The sequence below is a fragment of the Amaranthus tricolor genome, chromosome 8 (assembly GCF_026212465.1).
Source record: "Amaranthus tricolor cultivar Red isolate AtriRed21 chromosome 8, ASM2621246v1, whole genome shotgun sequence".
NCBI classification, from domain to species: domain Eukaryota; kingdom Viridiplantae; phylum Streptophyta; class Magnoliopsida; order Caryophyllales; family Amaranthaceae; genus Amaranthus; species Amaranthus tricolor.
The window spans coordinates 28863615-28881671 of NC_080054.1; positions in this window are offsets into that span (position 1 = coordinate 28863615).

The following is an 18057-nucleotide window of genomic DNA, read 5'->3' on the forward strand; positions in this document are numbered from 1 at the left end:
ATATTATTGCTTATATTTCATCAGAACTAAAAGAATGTTTGGTATGAGAATATAAAATGTAAAGGAAAGGAAAATAATAAAGAGGAGTAAGAGTAAGAATATGGGTTGTAGTTATATATTATTTGGTATGAAAATATAAGAAAAACACTTACTTGATCATAGAAGGGAAATTTGTTACTTAACATCAATTAGTGGTAACAAAATAAGAGTATCTATTACCCTAAAGAAAGGAATTGAGTTAATCTAATATTATACCAAACAAAAAATATGAAAGAATGGTAATTAAACCCTTACTTGGTATTAAAAAGTTCATACCAAATATCCCCTAAGAGTGAAAAAGTATAAAGGGTAAGGTTTATAGATATAGTATTTTGCTATCAAAAATTTGAAGGGTTTGCGAATAATACGAATACTAACTCTATTAACTAGTGGTGTTTTAAGATAAAATATAACTACACACGTAATGCGTTTTAATGTAAGTTTTGTTACAATAAAAATTTGAAGAATCTTATGATTTTTAATTGCAAAGTGATTTTAAATGTAATTTTCTATTTAAATTGTATCTCGAATTCATAGTTCTATTTGACAATATCAAAACAAAAAAATAGTCTAAAAGGTAACTACCCTTCCTTAACATCTTAGTGATAAATCAAGCATTTATTATTATTATATTATTATTATTATTATTATTATTATTATTATTTTGTTTTATTTTTTTATTATTATTATTATTATTATTATTATTATTATTTTGTTTATTATTTATACCAAATTAATTCTAGTCAAATCACCAATTAGTGACGAAGCCACACGAGGGCTGGCATGGACCTGGCCACGGCGATCCACTCTCTTGATTTATTTTTGCCGCTTATTTTCTTGTTTCTCGTCTGTAGGTTGCTTAATTGTATTATACTAGTACGAGAAAGTGAGTGATTTTACTGTCTACTTAACTTTTATTTTGTAGTTTTGCCCATATTTTCACCCATCACTTTATTATTTTAAATTTTTTTATATTTATTTAAATTTTTTAAATTAAACTATGTTTTAATCAAAGTATAGTACTCCATATTTTTTATTACTATTATTATCATTACTATTATTATTATTATTATTATTATTATTATTGCAAATTCAAAAATTAAAACCGTATGTTAGCTCTAAGTCTCCAAGATGAATCAAAACTATTATCATAAAAATTATGAAAAAAAAAATTAAAATGAAGGGTAGGCGTGGGTCCCATAATCCGGCAAAAATCAGGAATCACGCAAATGGGTCATTTACTGCATTCGTGAATCATGAATAATGAGTCAGCACGCTGTCCGTGTTCTCACTTCTCTTCTTTCGATTTTCCCCCTTCCCCACTTGTTCGTCTTTTTCTAATTTTTTCCCTTTTATTCTTTGCATATTAATTTACCTTTTTAGATCGTTTTATAGAGCGTAACATTTTAATTTTACTCTCCTTTTAATGTTTCGTTTCAAGTTACTTGCTGGACAATATAATGTATATTATTAATTGATTTTTTATCTTTAATTTATGATTAATTTTTAATTTATAAATTAAAACATAGACAATTAAAATATTAAATATTACTCCAAATAATTTTTTTAACATTCATAGAGATATTAATTATAATGACTTTAACTTTTCAAAAAAAAATAAACATTAAAATAATTAAATATAATTAAATATTTATATTTTCAAAATAAAAATAATATTAAATTATGTAAATTAAATACAAAATTCTTTTTTATATATAGCCCTTAGAGCTGTATATATATATATATTTTTTTATTAACACGCTCATTTCTTCAAGTCAATAATTACTTTATTTAACATAACACAAAAAATGCTCCATCCGTTCTTTTTTGATCTTTCATTTTGGTTTTTTCACACATATTAAGGAAGATAGAATCTTTGGGTTGTAGTGGGTATTATTTTAATTAAATAGTAGTGTGAAGTAATGATTGTATTGAAAGTATGAGGTTGTAATGGGTATTATTTTAATTAAATAGTAGTGTGAAGTAATGATTGTATTGAAAGTATGAGAGAAAAAATAATTATAAATAAAAGAAAAGTGGTACATTAAAAGAAAATGGGGGGTTTTAAGGGGTAAAAGTAGGATAAAAACTTTCTAAAAATAGAAAGTATTCTAAAGTGGAAGAACTTTTAAAACTACCCATTATAGTAATGTGGAAGATTAAAAAATAAGGGAAGAGTAATATTTATAACCTATTATAACCTATATACTAGCTATAACTTATAAAGGTAGGCAATCAAATCAAATTCACTCTAATATTAACATAAAGATGAAATAATTAACTCAGTTCAAAACTTTTGATAAACATCATCACTTTTAACTTATAATGATAGATAACCAAAATTAATTTCATCTGATATTAATATAAAAATAAAATTAGAATAATATAGGAGTATCAATCATGTATTAGTTATTACGCTTAAAATCCAAAATTACTCACCTCGAACACTCGAAAGTCGAGACTATTGATTGACTAGCATTACAAGTGACAAGTTACAACGAGTAATATAGTGAACTAATCTTTATTTTTATTATTACAATTTAGAAACAAATTAAAGAAAGCCAGTTAGAATTGGGTATTAGTATGTATGTTTCACCAAAATTGTTCCAAAGACATTTGGTAGGAAACCAAGAAAGAAGCAACAAAATAAATATTGTTAAGTAGTAGGAGAAATGTGTTTGTTTAAAAAAATATATATATTTTTGTTTTTTATTTGTCTACTAAATTTTTTGCATATATTTTAAATCGATTTTTAAGTCTAAATATTTTTAATTACGCATTTTAAAGAATTATAAAAATTATATATTAAAAAACTATGTATTCTAACAAGATCATCTCACATGAATATATTTATTTAAAATTTTATTTTTTAAAGTAGAAAATTTTAAATGAATAAATGAAAAAACAGAGAAAATAGATTATATATATATATATATAGAGAGAGAGAGAGAAAGAGATGTATGATCTGGATCAGATAAAAAAGAATTTTAAAATAAGAAGGATGAGAAGAATTTTTTTTTTGTCACTATAAATATAAAAAAAGTTATTGTGTTATAAATAAAGATTATTCTACAAATTTATGCCATAGTATTTTTTTTGTGTAACATAGTGACTTTTACAATTCTGTATTTTTGGCTCAATCGTGACCTTAGATGAAAATTATTAATGGTACCCCTAAATTTTGACACTTTATCAATGGTATCGCTAAGTTTTTTTATTATCAACAGTATCCTTGTATTATTGGCGTTTTTCAACCGTAACTTTTTTTTACTTTTTCCGTCCAAAATCATTCAAAACCGTTAACTTTCTTTTACGTTTTGAATTGAAAAATAAAAGAAAAAGAAAAAAAAGTTAATGGTTTTGGTCGATTTTTGACAGAAAAAGTTTAAGAAGGTTACGAATGTATAACGCTCAATAGTACGAGGGTACCATTGATAATAAAAAAAAACTTTGAGGTATCATTGATAAAGTGTCAAAACTCAGGGGTACTATTAATAATTTCTCATTTTTTATCTTAGTGAAATTAAAGATGTAGAGTGTTTCTTACCCTTCTCATTTTCAATATTCTTCTTATTGAATTCCTCCCATATATATATATATATATATATATATATATATATATATAAAGTTTTTAAAATAACAAAAATTATAGTCATAAGTAAACATACATCAAATTTAACCAAAAAAGAAGGCAAAGTTTGTGGGAGGGAACTAAACATGTTTAGTGCAAATCAAGTTGTCAACTCCATTGGTAAAGGGACCTACCCATCTTTAGCGGGTAAATTTTGGCGGGTAAGCTAAACGACGAGTTTGTTGTACCCGAATGGTCCCACGTTTGACGAAACAGCAAATTTTAATTTTAAAATACGTAATTAGTGAATTTATTCTAGTACGTTCTTTATTAAAGTTCTAGGTAAATATGCTGAATTTTAATGCACTATGGGAGGTGGTTCATTTTTCTTGTCGAAGAAAGATCCTCTGTTTAATCGTTGATGCGCACTTTTCTAATTCTACCCTTTTCTTAAAACTTATTTCATTTTATTTAGTTTTAAAAAGTTATATTATACTCGCTCCCTACGTATTTTAATATTTTTTTCATTTCGAATATTCTATTTTAGAGAGTGAAATTTGATTAAGTTTTTTAAGACATATATAAATGATAAAATATAACCATGTGAAATTTAACCTTATATTATTTATTAATTTTAAAATTCATTATTTATCTAAAATTCGAACATACTATTATTAGCTAATGTCTTTGTCCTTATCATAAACATATACTTAAAAATTAGTTATAATTTCAAGAGATATAAATTGATTTTTTTTTGTAAGTACATTATAATAGACTTAAAAAAAAAAAAGAAAAAACTATTAAATCGAACCTAAAACCTTGGCCGAATAGAGATTCATATAAGCACCCATAAAAGTCAAAACTCATCAATTGATTACGAAGGGAACAATGGATTGGTTGGCAAATGGAAAAGTTGAACAAGCAAATCCAAAAATATTGGTTGAATGTTATTTGATGCTTAGTAAGCCTATTAACTACATGTAAGATTGGACATTTGTAGGCATGTTAAAATGTACATAATCAATAATACTAAATTTTTTGTGTTTCTACTGTTTTTATTTGATAACCATAATTATTTAATTATTATTATTTAATATAAAATGAAAAAATATATTTCTTCTGCTTCATATAAAGATACGTTAAATGCTTTAAGAAAACAAGCTTAACTTAACATGCATTATGCTAAACAATTTATGGTCTATTTGATTAACAATACTAATTAACTGTAATGAGAATATTTTATAGTGTAATTATTAGTGATATGTATCATGGCATTCCCATGGGAATAAAAGTTTGATCATAAAAAAAAAAATTTGTTCACAACTTTCCATTATCATCTAATACCACATGTGCAAAGGATAATGCATTGGAATGAATTTGTAAAGGAAATGAGATTGTTGAAGATATCCATTATCAACCTACCAAAATTACACTAATTTTCCATTATCATTCCCACAATTTAATACCAATTACCAAATCGGTTGTCAAGGTAACCCTATTTAAAGTGTCAGATCGCTTAGGGCCCCAAAAAATATGGGCGTCATATATTAACAAACTCCTTATAATTTATTAGTTACGTATAGCTTAATTAATGACTTATTTTCCCATGATAATATTGGTTATGGATTCAAAACCTACCATTGTTAATTTTATCGAAAATTTTAATCTCTATTTTACCATTAATAGTTGACAAAAAATCTCAATTTAGTAGATATAAATAAGTAAATAAGATTTCAATACTCTTTATTTTTCCCCTAAACGATTCCAAGCTGAAATGATTATTGCATACTTACATTTACATAGGTAGTTTTAAATCAATTACTGATACCTGCACACTAAGAATATTAGAATATGTAGTTTAAAAAAAAAAGAATATAATATGTAATTTTCTTTTGATTATATATATATATATATATATATATATATATATATATATATATATATATATATATATATATATATATATATATATATATATATATTAGCGATGAATCACTTGTAGGTTGGTCCAAAGGGATAAGCTTGAATGAGGCTGGGTTGGAACAACAACCCAGAATTTGGAATTAGTATATTGCTTTCAATTAAACCAACTCCATACCATACTCATTATAAGTTTTTGCAACAACATTTATCATTATCTTTGACGTGCAACTTTATTATTATAAATAGCGTAATTATAATAATAAACAATGAGGTGGACACATTCCCAACGAGAATTTCGTTTATTTTTCAAAGTTAAGGGGATAGGATTAATAGTATAATTTATATATCTAATATAAAAAATATTTTTTTATCTCAGTTGGTGAGTAAATAATATTAATTTGAAAAAAAATTAGAGCTATTCTTATGAGATATTATTTTTCGATAAGACGACCTTAAAATAAGGAGTTTATATACTAATAACTGTAATAATTAGACTATTTAATAGATATATGAAAAATGTCTCATGGTAATACCGAATCTCACAAAAATTTGTGAAGAAATCTAGATTTGATTATAAGTTGGCCAATCTTATAATTCATAAAAAAAACAAGAAAAAAATTATACGCATAATATCGATAATTGTATAATTTGTGTCAAATTAAAGTTTCAATCATTAATCAATTTCGTCGGCTTCATGTCGCTTCTTCATTACACTAAATAAACTTAAGCTAAAACTAGAAACAAAAGTAACGAATTTTATTTTGACACAAGACTAGTTATTACAAGTTTTATGGTATATTTTGGTGAAAATAATTATTATAATTTGTATGTGGATTATAAATTACAAATTGTCTGGCACAAAAAAAAAAGAAATACACATACTTTATAAACTACAAAAATAACTTTTATTATTACAAATTGATCTTCTTTAAAATTTCTTGTGAATTATCTTTTCTCTTTTCTATTTAGATTGTCCAAACTCATTTTTTAAATTATTAACAAAATTAGAGCTATTAATTCTTTCAAACTTATTTTTAGTTCTAACAATTCAAGGCATGACATCTGATCCATATGATTCAATTTAACTATTCACGTTAAGCTTAATTCAATAAAGTTAATTCGAACCACTTTTTTTGTTGTGATTATTTAAATTTTTTGATATATATTTGTCCTATTATACTTGTAATTAATTACATTCATTATTTTGTTGGAGTGAATAATTATTTTTTTTAGGTAAATTATATTATGTTTATTTAGTTTTAGATTATAATGAACTAAAATAAAATGACTCATTAAATCATGTACTTTATTTATTTATTTAAGGTTGAACATAAGGTTTGCTAACAAGTGTTAATATATCGGAAATAACTTAGCTGGTTATTTACTTATTTTATTATTTATTTGAGATAAATATATAAAAATAACAAATGCATAGCTGGTTTATTCCTTTGTTAGAACTACCCTCTGCCATAAGTTAGCTGGTTAGTTCAAACACAAGTTACTACTTCTAGTTTGGACAGCTACCTTCAGATGTAGACCAGATAAAATGCCACAAATATGGATATTGATTATTGGATTAACATTGAGTATAAATATTATCTAAACTTTATGTTAGCTCCATATTAGTTGTAAAACACCTTTATCAATTCAAAAATTATCTTTTAAGACGAAGCGTGAAATAATTTTAAATTGGGCTAATAGTTCAACTAAACTAATTAAAATATGAGTAGCAAGTCTCATGTGAGACTGTCTCACATGTGCGCCCAGTACACAATAAACTTTTTTGCAAAAATAATTGTTTTTTAAAAATATTTTTTTTGGGTTGTCATTTTAAAGGGTGGAATGAGCATTTTAGACCATGAAATAGACATTTTAAGTCTTGAAGTTAACAAGAATTAAAGAGTAGGCATTTTAAGTTTTAATATAGACAATTTGAGCCCTAGGTGAAGGAAGATTGTGGATTGGAATAAGGACTTTAAACTTTGGAATACAGATTACAAGCAAGGGAATAAACACTGTAACGGTTGAAATACTTGCTTAAAAAATAAACTTAAACCTTGGAGAAGGAAAAAAAATTTAAGTCTTGGAGCAGGAAGAATAAGGCTTTAAGGCTTAGAGTAGGGGTTTTAAGCTTTAAAATAAACATTTTGAGTCTTAGAATGGGTATCTTAAAGCTTGAAATTGGTAGGTTAAAAATCATTTTTTAATGGGTTTGGCCGGAAGTCGCACATGTATGGCATACTCATTCACGAATTTGTTTAAACTATCCACTTTTATACTTAAATTTGAAGTTCTTGTATGAACATATCTCACATTGAGACTGTCTCATACAAGCATTGCTCTTAATAATTATAAGATATTTTAATATGAGAATTAAGTCTTGTTTTAGTTGGAATATATATTATTTTTCCCAATTAAGATTAAGGGTTTCATTATTGCTATCCTTCTTTCAATTTACCTTGTGCTCAAAATTAAAATTTTTATTTGAGGTATTCAATCAAATTTATTTCCATTACTTAGTTTGTGAAATGGGCCGTGTATCCCGGTCCAACTCATGTGTCCAAAGTGATGGGCTAAGCCCAAATTAACCAATGATTGGAAACCTCCTATAAGCTTTGTTTTATTTCTACAAAAAATTTGGATTACGCTAATTCTTAAATGAGACGGTCTCACGGTGAAACCATCTTTATTGGGCTGACCCAATATATATTTTTTGTCTTAAAGTGATCACTTATAATGTTTTAATGATCACTTACAATTTTAAAATATTCACTTTTTTTAGTCTTAGAGTGATTACTTATAACCTTAAAACGAAAACTTACGATCTTAAAGTAATCAATTAAAGAAATGGGCTAATTATATGGGTTTGTCTCATGGTGAGACGGTCTCATATAAGACGAGTTGTTTGGATTAAGGACATTTCCATATAAGTAAGAGAGGGAGGGAGAATTAATCTTTTTATAGGTTATGAGAATCGAAGGATGTAAGAAAAAACCTTCAATTATTAAGTTAACCGAGAATTCTCTCCCATAAGTATATCTTTGAATCGATAATTGGACACTATCGATAATCGGTGGTTGTTAACTTGTTTGTATATTTTGGACTAGAGATTGAGACACATTATGACAGACTAAATAAAGTTCAAATGAACTAAGTTTGAACAATAGTTAAATATTAAGAATTAAAATATGTATTTAATTGAATTTAATTTTAATGAATGAAATTTAATTGAATTGAAAATAGATCCTAAATGTTAAATCTAATAATTTTTTATTCCATAATCATTATATGTCCTATTTAGTGATAAAATCTGTTGTGCGTGTGTTATAAAAGTAATGAATTTGTAATTTTAATATATCTTTTAAAGCAATTAAAATATCAAAACCTGCTTTTCAATAATAAGGATCGTCTATGAATTGTTTTCCTTAGTTTAGCTTAGCTTGGCTTATCTTCTTAAAGATGATGTGAATCTCGTTTGGATTTCTTGTGCTTTTTTGGCCCTTCAATTAGATATCTTTGGATAAAACAAACCTATTTTTTCGGGGCTGATTGACTATTATAGTACCATACATCTAACCTAATTACCTAACTAATTAATTTCTCTTTAATATCATCTTTTACTACTAAATTATACTCAGCTCTTTTTTTTTAATGAAGTTTCTATGAATGTTCATGAGAATTAAGAAAAATAAAATCTTTTAGATAGTGGAAATATTATTTTATTGAATAATAAATTTGAGGGAAAAGAGGGGACCAAAAATATTTAAAAAATATTAAAAGAAAGTTGGTGGAAAAAATATGGGGACAAAAAAATATTAAAAGAAAGTTGGTGGAAAAAATATGGGGACCACTACTAATAAAACATATTTTTATAAAGTTTGTGGGAAACATATGAAAACCATAAAAAATATAAAAATGTTAAAATGAAGTTAGTGGAAGATATATGGGGACCATAAGCATTATTAAAATATGAAAATGAGGATGAGTAAGGTTATTTTTGTCTAAAATTTGTGATATAAATGAAAATATTTCTTATGAGAACAACAAATGAAACACCTTAAAATAGAAAGTGAGAACTTTCCATTGAGATGACCTTAAAACAAAGTGCACATATTCAAATTTTATTAATTTGTATTGATTGAGTTTTTTAACAACCCTAATATAAAATGCGTCTCGCAATAAGACTATCTTATATATCAACTCAAACTTTACAAAATAAATATCTTCTTCATGTATAAAATAATACTCTTATCCCTTTAATTTCTTTTCTTTATTTTATTTAATACACTTTTTCTTGTATTTTTGTTTGATTTACAAATTTTAATTTCCTATTAAATTTTTTTTATTGCCATTCTTGGGTTTTGTTTACATACTCCTTCATCCAGATTTTGTGCTTTGTCAATTTTTCTCGAGTGACGAAATTGAAAAATGCATCGTAACTATTATCATCACTCTCAACCTTGATTGCATTTCCACCCACATAGCTACATTAGGATGGTCAGTTTTACCAAATTTACTAATTCTTTCTATTTAAGTTTGTTTTTGACAAAATTGAAATACGGGAATGCCCCTTCTTTCATTATCTCGAACCAATATATATAATACAAGTTAACCCTAGGTACTTAATTATGGTAACTCTCGGATTAGGAAAACTATCACCAAAAATAGGGAAACAAATAATTATCAAGCTTATCAAAGTATATCCTACACATATCCTCAATACCCCCCCTCAAGTTGGAGCATGTAGTTCAAAAATGCCCAACTTGGACACAAGTAACTCAAATTGGAACTTCCCGAGAGCCTTAGTAAAAATGTCTGCCAATTGAGAAGAAGTTGGAACATGAGATGTTGTAATCAAACCCTCGGAAATAGCATCCCGCACAAAATGACAATCAACCTCAATGTGCTTCGTACGCTCATGAAAAATCGGGTTTTGTGCAATATGCAAAGCAGACTCACTGTCACGAAAAAGAGGAATAGCCTTGGGATGGTGCACACCCAAGCTCAACAACAAACCTTTCACCCATTTCAACTCACAAGTAATGGCGGCCATAGACCTGTACTCTGCTTCAGCAGATGATCTAGACACCGTATGTTGTTTCTTGGTCTTCCAAGAAATAGGGGAATGGCAAAGAAACACAAGCCAACCAGTCAATGACCGACGAGTGAGAAAACAAGTCGCCCAGTCAGAGTCACACCATCCCTGTAAGGTAAGCTCACTGTCTGCCCTCAACAAAATACCTTGTCAAGGAGTACCCTTCAAATACCGAATCACACGCATGGCAGCCTCCTAATGATCAATGCGAGGCTCCTGCATAAAATGAGACAAAATATGCACCGAGTATGCTAAATCTGGGCGAGTAACTGTAAGATAAATCAGACGACCCACAAGTCGTCTGTAAGACGCAGGATCCGAAAGACGATCTCCTGTAGCAAGATCAAGTCTGTGGTTTTGTTCCATAGGAAAAGCACAACGCTTCGCCCCAAGTAAACCTGCCTCAGAAATAATATCCAACGTATACTTACGTTGACAAAGAAACAGACCTTGTGAACTTCTAGCAACTTCAATACCCAGAAAATATTTCAAGCAACCCAGATCTTTCATTTTAAAACAATCACTAAGATAAGCTTTGAAAACACCAGTCGCAGCGGAATTATTACCAGAAATTATGAGATCATCAACATATACTAAGACATTTATTTGAACTATGCCTTTAGTATAAGTGAAAAGAGAGTAATCAGAGTAAGATTGTAAGAAACCATACCCTTTCAAAGCAGAGACCAACTTAGCAAACCAACAACGAGGGGTTTGTTTCAAACCATACAAAGACTTGCGAAGACGACATACCAAGGATGAATCAGAACTCTCAAAACCAGGAGGTAATTTCATGTAAATCTCCTCGTCAAGATCACCATGAAGAAAGGCATTGTGAACATCCATTTGATGAAGTTCCCAATTCTTAGAAGCCGCAATAGCAAGGAAAGCTCGAACTGTAGTCATCTTAGCAACAGGAGCAAAAGTCTTATAATAGTCAATGTCGATTTGCTGATGATTGCCCAAAACAACCAAACGAGACTTCAAACGTTCAACTTCACCATTAGACTTGAACTTTGTTTTGTAGACCCACTGGCAACCAAGCGCACGCTTACCCGGGGGTAGATGCTCCAAAGTCCAAGTTCCATTGTCCTCCAAAGCTTGTATTTCATTTTGCATAGAGTTTTGCCAAGCCAAGGATTTCATAACCTCTTTAAAGGATGTTGGTTCTTTGTCAGTCACAAGAGCTGCAATAAACCGCCTATAATTCACAGAATAATTATGACAATGTATATAATGTGCCAGAGGATAAGGAGTACCTGAAGAAGCATGATTAGACCGAGAGTTTGAAAGAAACGGATTATTAGCAATAACGGAATGAGTAACAAAAGGTTTCCCAAAAGGATCAACAAAATCACGGAGCAAAACCGAGGGATACTTATCCCGAAAACCACGACCCAAAGGCTCCGGAGAGGAGGAGGCTGCTGTAGGTTCAGGAGACAATGAAGCAGCGCTGTCTGGCTGCTGTTGCTGCTGATCTGTGCCCACGAAAACAGCAGCGGGAGGAGAGGAAGGCGCACTGTCCAGCAGCAGCCCATTACCTGCGCCCGTGGAATCAGCAGCATTTGGAGATGGCTGTTGCGAACGGGGCTGCTGCGAAGGAGAAATTGCTGGCTGCAGACTGTCCTCATTTAAAGCGTCTATAGTTTCAAACTCCAAAAAATCATCATGAACAGGAATAGGCGCATCAAAAGTGTTAGGAGCAATATTGACATCTTCCGGGGATTCAAAGGGGAACACATCCTCAACAAACTTCACATCTCGGGAAACAAAAAAAAGCTTTGTATCAAGATCATACACTCTCCAACCTTTTATACTGAAAGGATAACCCACAAACACACACTTTCTACTACGGCTAGCAAATTTATCGCCATCAGTTTTCTGATTATGCGCAAAACACAAACACCCAAAAGTACGTATGGCATCAAAGGATGGGGGTTTGTTAAAGAGGATTTCAAATGGTGTTTTGTTTTGTAGAATTGGAGTTGGTGTGCGATTAATCAAATGAGCAGCGGCAAGGACACACTCCCCCCAAAAATGAATAGGTAATTTGGCCTGAAATCTCAAAGCTCGGGCAACAGATAAAATGTGTTTGTGTTTACGCTCCACTCTTCCATTTTGTTGAGGCGTACCCACACAAGAATGTTGAAAAATTATTCCAGTTTCATTGAAAAACTCAAACAAACAATTAAATTCATTACCATTATCACTTTGAACGATTTTAATTGTTTGATTAAACTGACGATCAATCATTGCAACAAACATCATAAACATTTTAAATACTTCCATTTTATCAAGAAGTAAATAAATCCAAACTGCTCTAGAATAATCATCAACAATTTTCAGAAAATAACGAGCCTTACAAGAAGAGACATGTCTATACGCCCCCCACAAATCACAATGCACTTTTTTAAAAATTCTAGAAGCTCTATTATTACTCAAAGGAAACCAATCTCTAGAGTGTTTAGCACGCATACAAACTTCACACCCCTTATTTAAAACATATTTATTATTACCAAGATGAGGAAGCAACTTTATTACTTTCTCGAAAGGATGACCCAAACGACGATGCCATAATTCCAAGGACGAAGCTTCAATTGCAGCCACTTGAGGAACAAATTCCCTATTGCTAAAATAGTATAATCCGTCTCTCTTAGTTCCCGTCCCAATCAGCTCCTTCGTTGGGTCCTGTATGACACATATTTGATTATCAAATTGAACAATAGAGTTAAGATCGTCATTAAGCTGTGATACAGAAAGCAAATTGCAACTCAAATTAGGAACAAATAAAACTCCTGTGAGAGTGATTGTATCCGACAGGCGAACAGAACCAATTAAAGAAGCAGTAACAGTGTCACCATTGGGCAATCCAACAGGACAATTAAAAGTTTTAGTGTCGAATAACCAAGAAATATCTCCAGTAACATGATGTGTAGCTTCGGTGTCAATAATCCAAGAGGTGGAATCAAACTTAGCACTCAAACGATTTTCTGAAAATTTTGAATTACCCATCATACTTGTCAAAACCTTCCATTGTTCACTGGTGAACAATTGATGCGAGGGGAGAGTGGCAGACTCGCCAACTATGCCGGAAGTTGCAGCGTTCGCTTGAGGATGACCACGCCCACGACCAGCAGAAAGCTGCCCCCCCGACCTCCATTAACGGGGTACCCATGTAGCTCGAAGCAACGTGACTCCACATGGCCCTTCTTCTTGCAATGGTTGCATATTTTGTCACTCCAACAACTAGAAGTATCATGGCCCAATTTCTTACACTTATCACACGACAGTCTACCAGACCTGTCTATAGGCTTTTCCGACGAAGCACCACGACCCCTTCCTGCCCCTGTACGAACAGCAAAACCAAGAGCAGACGAGCTGGTGTTCATCCTTACTGTGATAAGGACCACGAACACGCTCTTCTTGTGCAACAGATTGAAAAGCACGATTAAGGGATGGCAATGGGTCTCGATTAAGCAGATTAGAGCGAAGTGAAGAGTAATGCTCGGTATACAGTCCGAGTAAAAACTGTTGAAGACGATCACCATCACGCCTAGCAATAAGCTTTTTGCCCAAATCACAAGTGCAATTACCACATTCACACACAATAAGAGGCTCCAATTTATCAAGTTCATCCCACAAAACTGATAATTTACTGTAATAAACCGCAACCGGCATGAGTTTAGTTTGTTCACATCAATTGATTTCTGATTTTAATTGTTGTATACGGGGGCCATTAACCAAACAAAAACGCTCATGTAAATCATCCCAAAGTTTCTTAGCATTATCATAATTAGATAGCATGGATTTTACCTCGGGATCTATGGTGTTCATCAACCAAGAGACAAGCATACAGTGTACGGTAACCTAATCTTCCAAGGTAGCAGGCGGCTGAAAACTCTGTATTGTGCCATCCAAGAAGCCGTATTTACGTCGGGATGATAAAGAAATTCGAATAGCATGTGCCCAATCATTGAAATTATCAAGCTTGAGACGTTGAGAAGTAATGTAATCGCCTGGCCTATCATGAGGACCAAGGTAGAATGGCGAATTGGATTTAATTTTGGGGAAAGGAGGCGGCGGTAGAGGTGTTTCACGATCCACCATATTCACTGGAAGAAATTAGAAAAACTAGGGTTTAACGTGAAAAAATTAGGAAAATGAAATTAGGAAAACTAGGGTTTCACGGTGGAAGAAATGCGTGAAAAAAAAAATTAGGGTTTAACGTGGCTTCGATACCATGATAAAATTGAAATACGGGAATGCCCCTTCTTTCATTATCTCGAACCAATATATATAATACAAGTTAACCCTAGGTACTTAATTATGGTAACTCTCGGATTAGGAAAACTATCACCAAAAATAGGGAAACAAATAATTATCAAGCTTATCAAAGTATATCCTAAACATATCCTCAATAGTTTTCCTATAATTATTTTAGAATGGATTAAATATATATAAACTCGTGTTGAGTGATTTTAATTTATTATTTTTGGTTGAATTTTTTAGTCTTAGAGAATTTAATTTATATAAACATGAAAATGAGGTGTACGCAATGTGCACGCACATCTCATGACCATATATTTGATTCTAGGCGATTCTCTATGATAACTAGAAAGTTGGTGAGAATTGAACACTTATCAGGTTTTTAATAATATAGAATTTGGTGTCATTATAGAAAACTTTTAACTTTTACTATGTCTAGATCAAAAGGGGAATTATGGGTCGATCATGAGGCCTAGCTAATCTCATATTATTTTATCTCGATTTTCTAATATGTAATCTTTTAATCCCTGAGTAGAATTTTGTTACTTCTCTACCTTTTAAATTTGTTATATTACGTGAATATAAAAAAAAATTATTTGAATTAAATTTAAGTAAATCAATATTTTTCCAAAGAATATTGTCAGAAAGTACCAAATAAATATTTTTTAGTTACAAAAAGTACCTAATAAAAAAAGTTTTGCCAAAAATACCTAACAAATTTTTTCTTTTTCAAAGAGTACCAAGTAACGTTTTCTTTCAATTGACCGTCAAATATAACGGTTGACTGGTCAAAAAAAAAATTCTTCTTCCGCTTAGTCAATTTCTTTTCCAATTTAATTTCGATTTTGAGTAAAAAGTGCAGGATGAAGATAGTGAGGAAATTGAAGATGAGGAAGATGAATTTTCGATTTTGACCAATCAACTGTTATATTTGACGGTCAACTGTAGGAAAAACGTTAATTGGTACTCTGTGGAAAAGAAAAAAATTTTGTTTGGTACTTTTTGACAAAACTTTTTAAATTAGGTGCTTTTTGAAAAAAAAATTTTATTAGGTACTTTTTGAGACTTTACTTTTTTTTTTTCTAAAGAATAACTATTAATATATACAGGTTCAGAGAAATGGGGAGATTGATGAAGACATTACTAATCGTATACAAGCGGGTTGGCTTAAGTGGCGAGCAGCAACCGGGGTGCTTTGTGATAAAAAGTTCCCGATGAGATTAAAAGGTCAATTTTACCGCATTGCAATTAGGCCGGCTTTGTTATATGGGACAGAATGTTGGCCCGTAAAGAAGGTTTTCGAACATAGGATGGAAGTAACAAAAATACGTATGCTGAGGTGGATGCGTGGTAATACTATAATTGATAGGATAAGAAACCAGGAGTTCAGGGAAAAGTTAGGGGTTGCACCTCTCTCCGCAAAGATGCGGGAGAACAGGTTGAGATGGTTTGGGTGTGTACAGAGAAATACACATGACGCTCCTGTAAGAAGGATCGAATGCATCATAGTGGAGGGCAAGGGAAGTCAAGGAAGACCTAGGAGAACGTGGGAGGAACATATTAAAAGTGACCCGCATGAACTTCACCTCTCCAAGGACCTGACCAGGGATAGAGGCAGTTGGCGGCGCCTTATTCGCATCTTAGATTACTAAACCCGTCCCTTTTACCCTTCGTTTGTCAATGTTCATTGCCTTTAATTATCGCTCTTTACAGACCTTTCTCAAGCCGAGGGACTCTTTAACCGCACTCTCCTCTATGAGTATGGGCTGCCGTCGTTCTTCTCCCCAGATCCTGATCATAGTTTTCTATAAGCGGAATACACTGGATATGATGATGATATATAGGTTCAGCATCTCACAGAAAGGTGTTTGGTTCTCCACATGGATGGTGACCAATGTGTCAAGGCTTTGGCAGAACATGCAAAGATTAGTCCTCTAATCACACTTACAGTTTATTCTAATGCTAATTGCTATTTATAAAAGAATAAATGTATTGTTCCGCTCTAATTATTTTGCCCCATTTGAAAATGTCATGGATATTATAGAGTTGAGTATAATAAGCTAAATGACTATGTCGTTCAAGACTAAAAGAGATAATATAAGGGATAAAAGTGTTAGGGTCATATCCCAAACTATATATATATATATATATATATATATATATATATATATATATATATATATATATATATATATATATATATATATGAAGCAAAATCATTTAAACAAATTAAAATTAAAAAATTGAATAAATTGAGTAAAATGAAGGAAATCTAACATATAGAAGTACTAAAATATTAACTACAACCAAAAGTTTTGGTTAAAAATAGTCCCTTTGATATAGTATCAGAAATTCAAATAACAAGTTTAAATTTCATGAAGTTTATAAAAATCATACAATATCTCGGAGTCAAACTTAATACTATAGTTGGCTATATTATACAGTTTGGGAGTCAAACTTAACACTATAGTTGGCTATATTATACAGTTTGGGAGTCAAACTTAACACTATAGTTGGCTATATTATACAGTTTGGAAGGAGCTTCTGAAAGAAAACAAGAGTTTTTTCAAGTATATTTCCATGGTTAGAAGCAATTAGTTAAATTAAAAGTTTAAACTATTGGTTAAATTAAGTGTCAAAATAAAATTAATAATATATTCTATTAGTTCAACATTTTTAGAGAAATGTTTGTGTATGCACGTAAGGACAAGTTTTTCTTTTTAAATTTGTTTTTAGATAGACATGTTTAACGAGCACCAAGATTTATAAGACGAAAACATTGGTAAGTAACCTTCAAGGATACAAAACTGGACTATAACTAAATAGCTAGATGACTAATTAGATATTAATTTGAGTTCAAACTATATGAAACTCGTATTTATAGGTTTAAATGATATAAGAGGCAGATTCATGATTTAAACTTATATTTTCGTGTAGTGTTTTTTTTGGTAGGACCATGACATTAACATGTCCCTTTGTAATATCAAAATGTAAGCAACTAAGCACTATGCTATATTATTTGTATTTGTGCTTTTAATTTTATTGAGAATATAAGAGAAAGTTAATTATATTGTCCCCTTATCTCTTAAATTGTTTTGGTTGATCCCAATGCATATTCAAAATCCAAATAAATTTAATCGTGAGTTTCTAAAAATTTTAAATA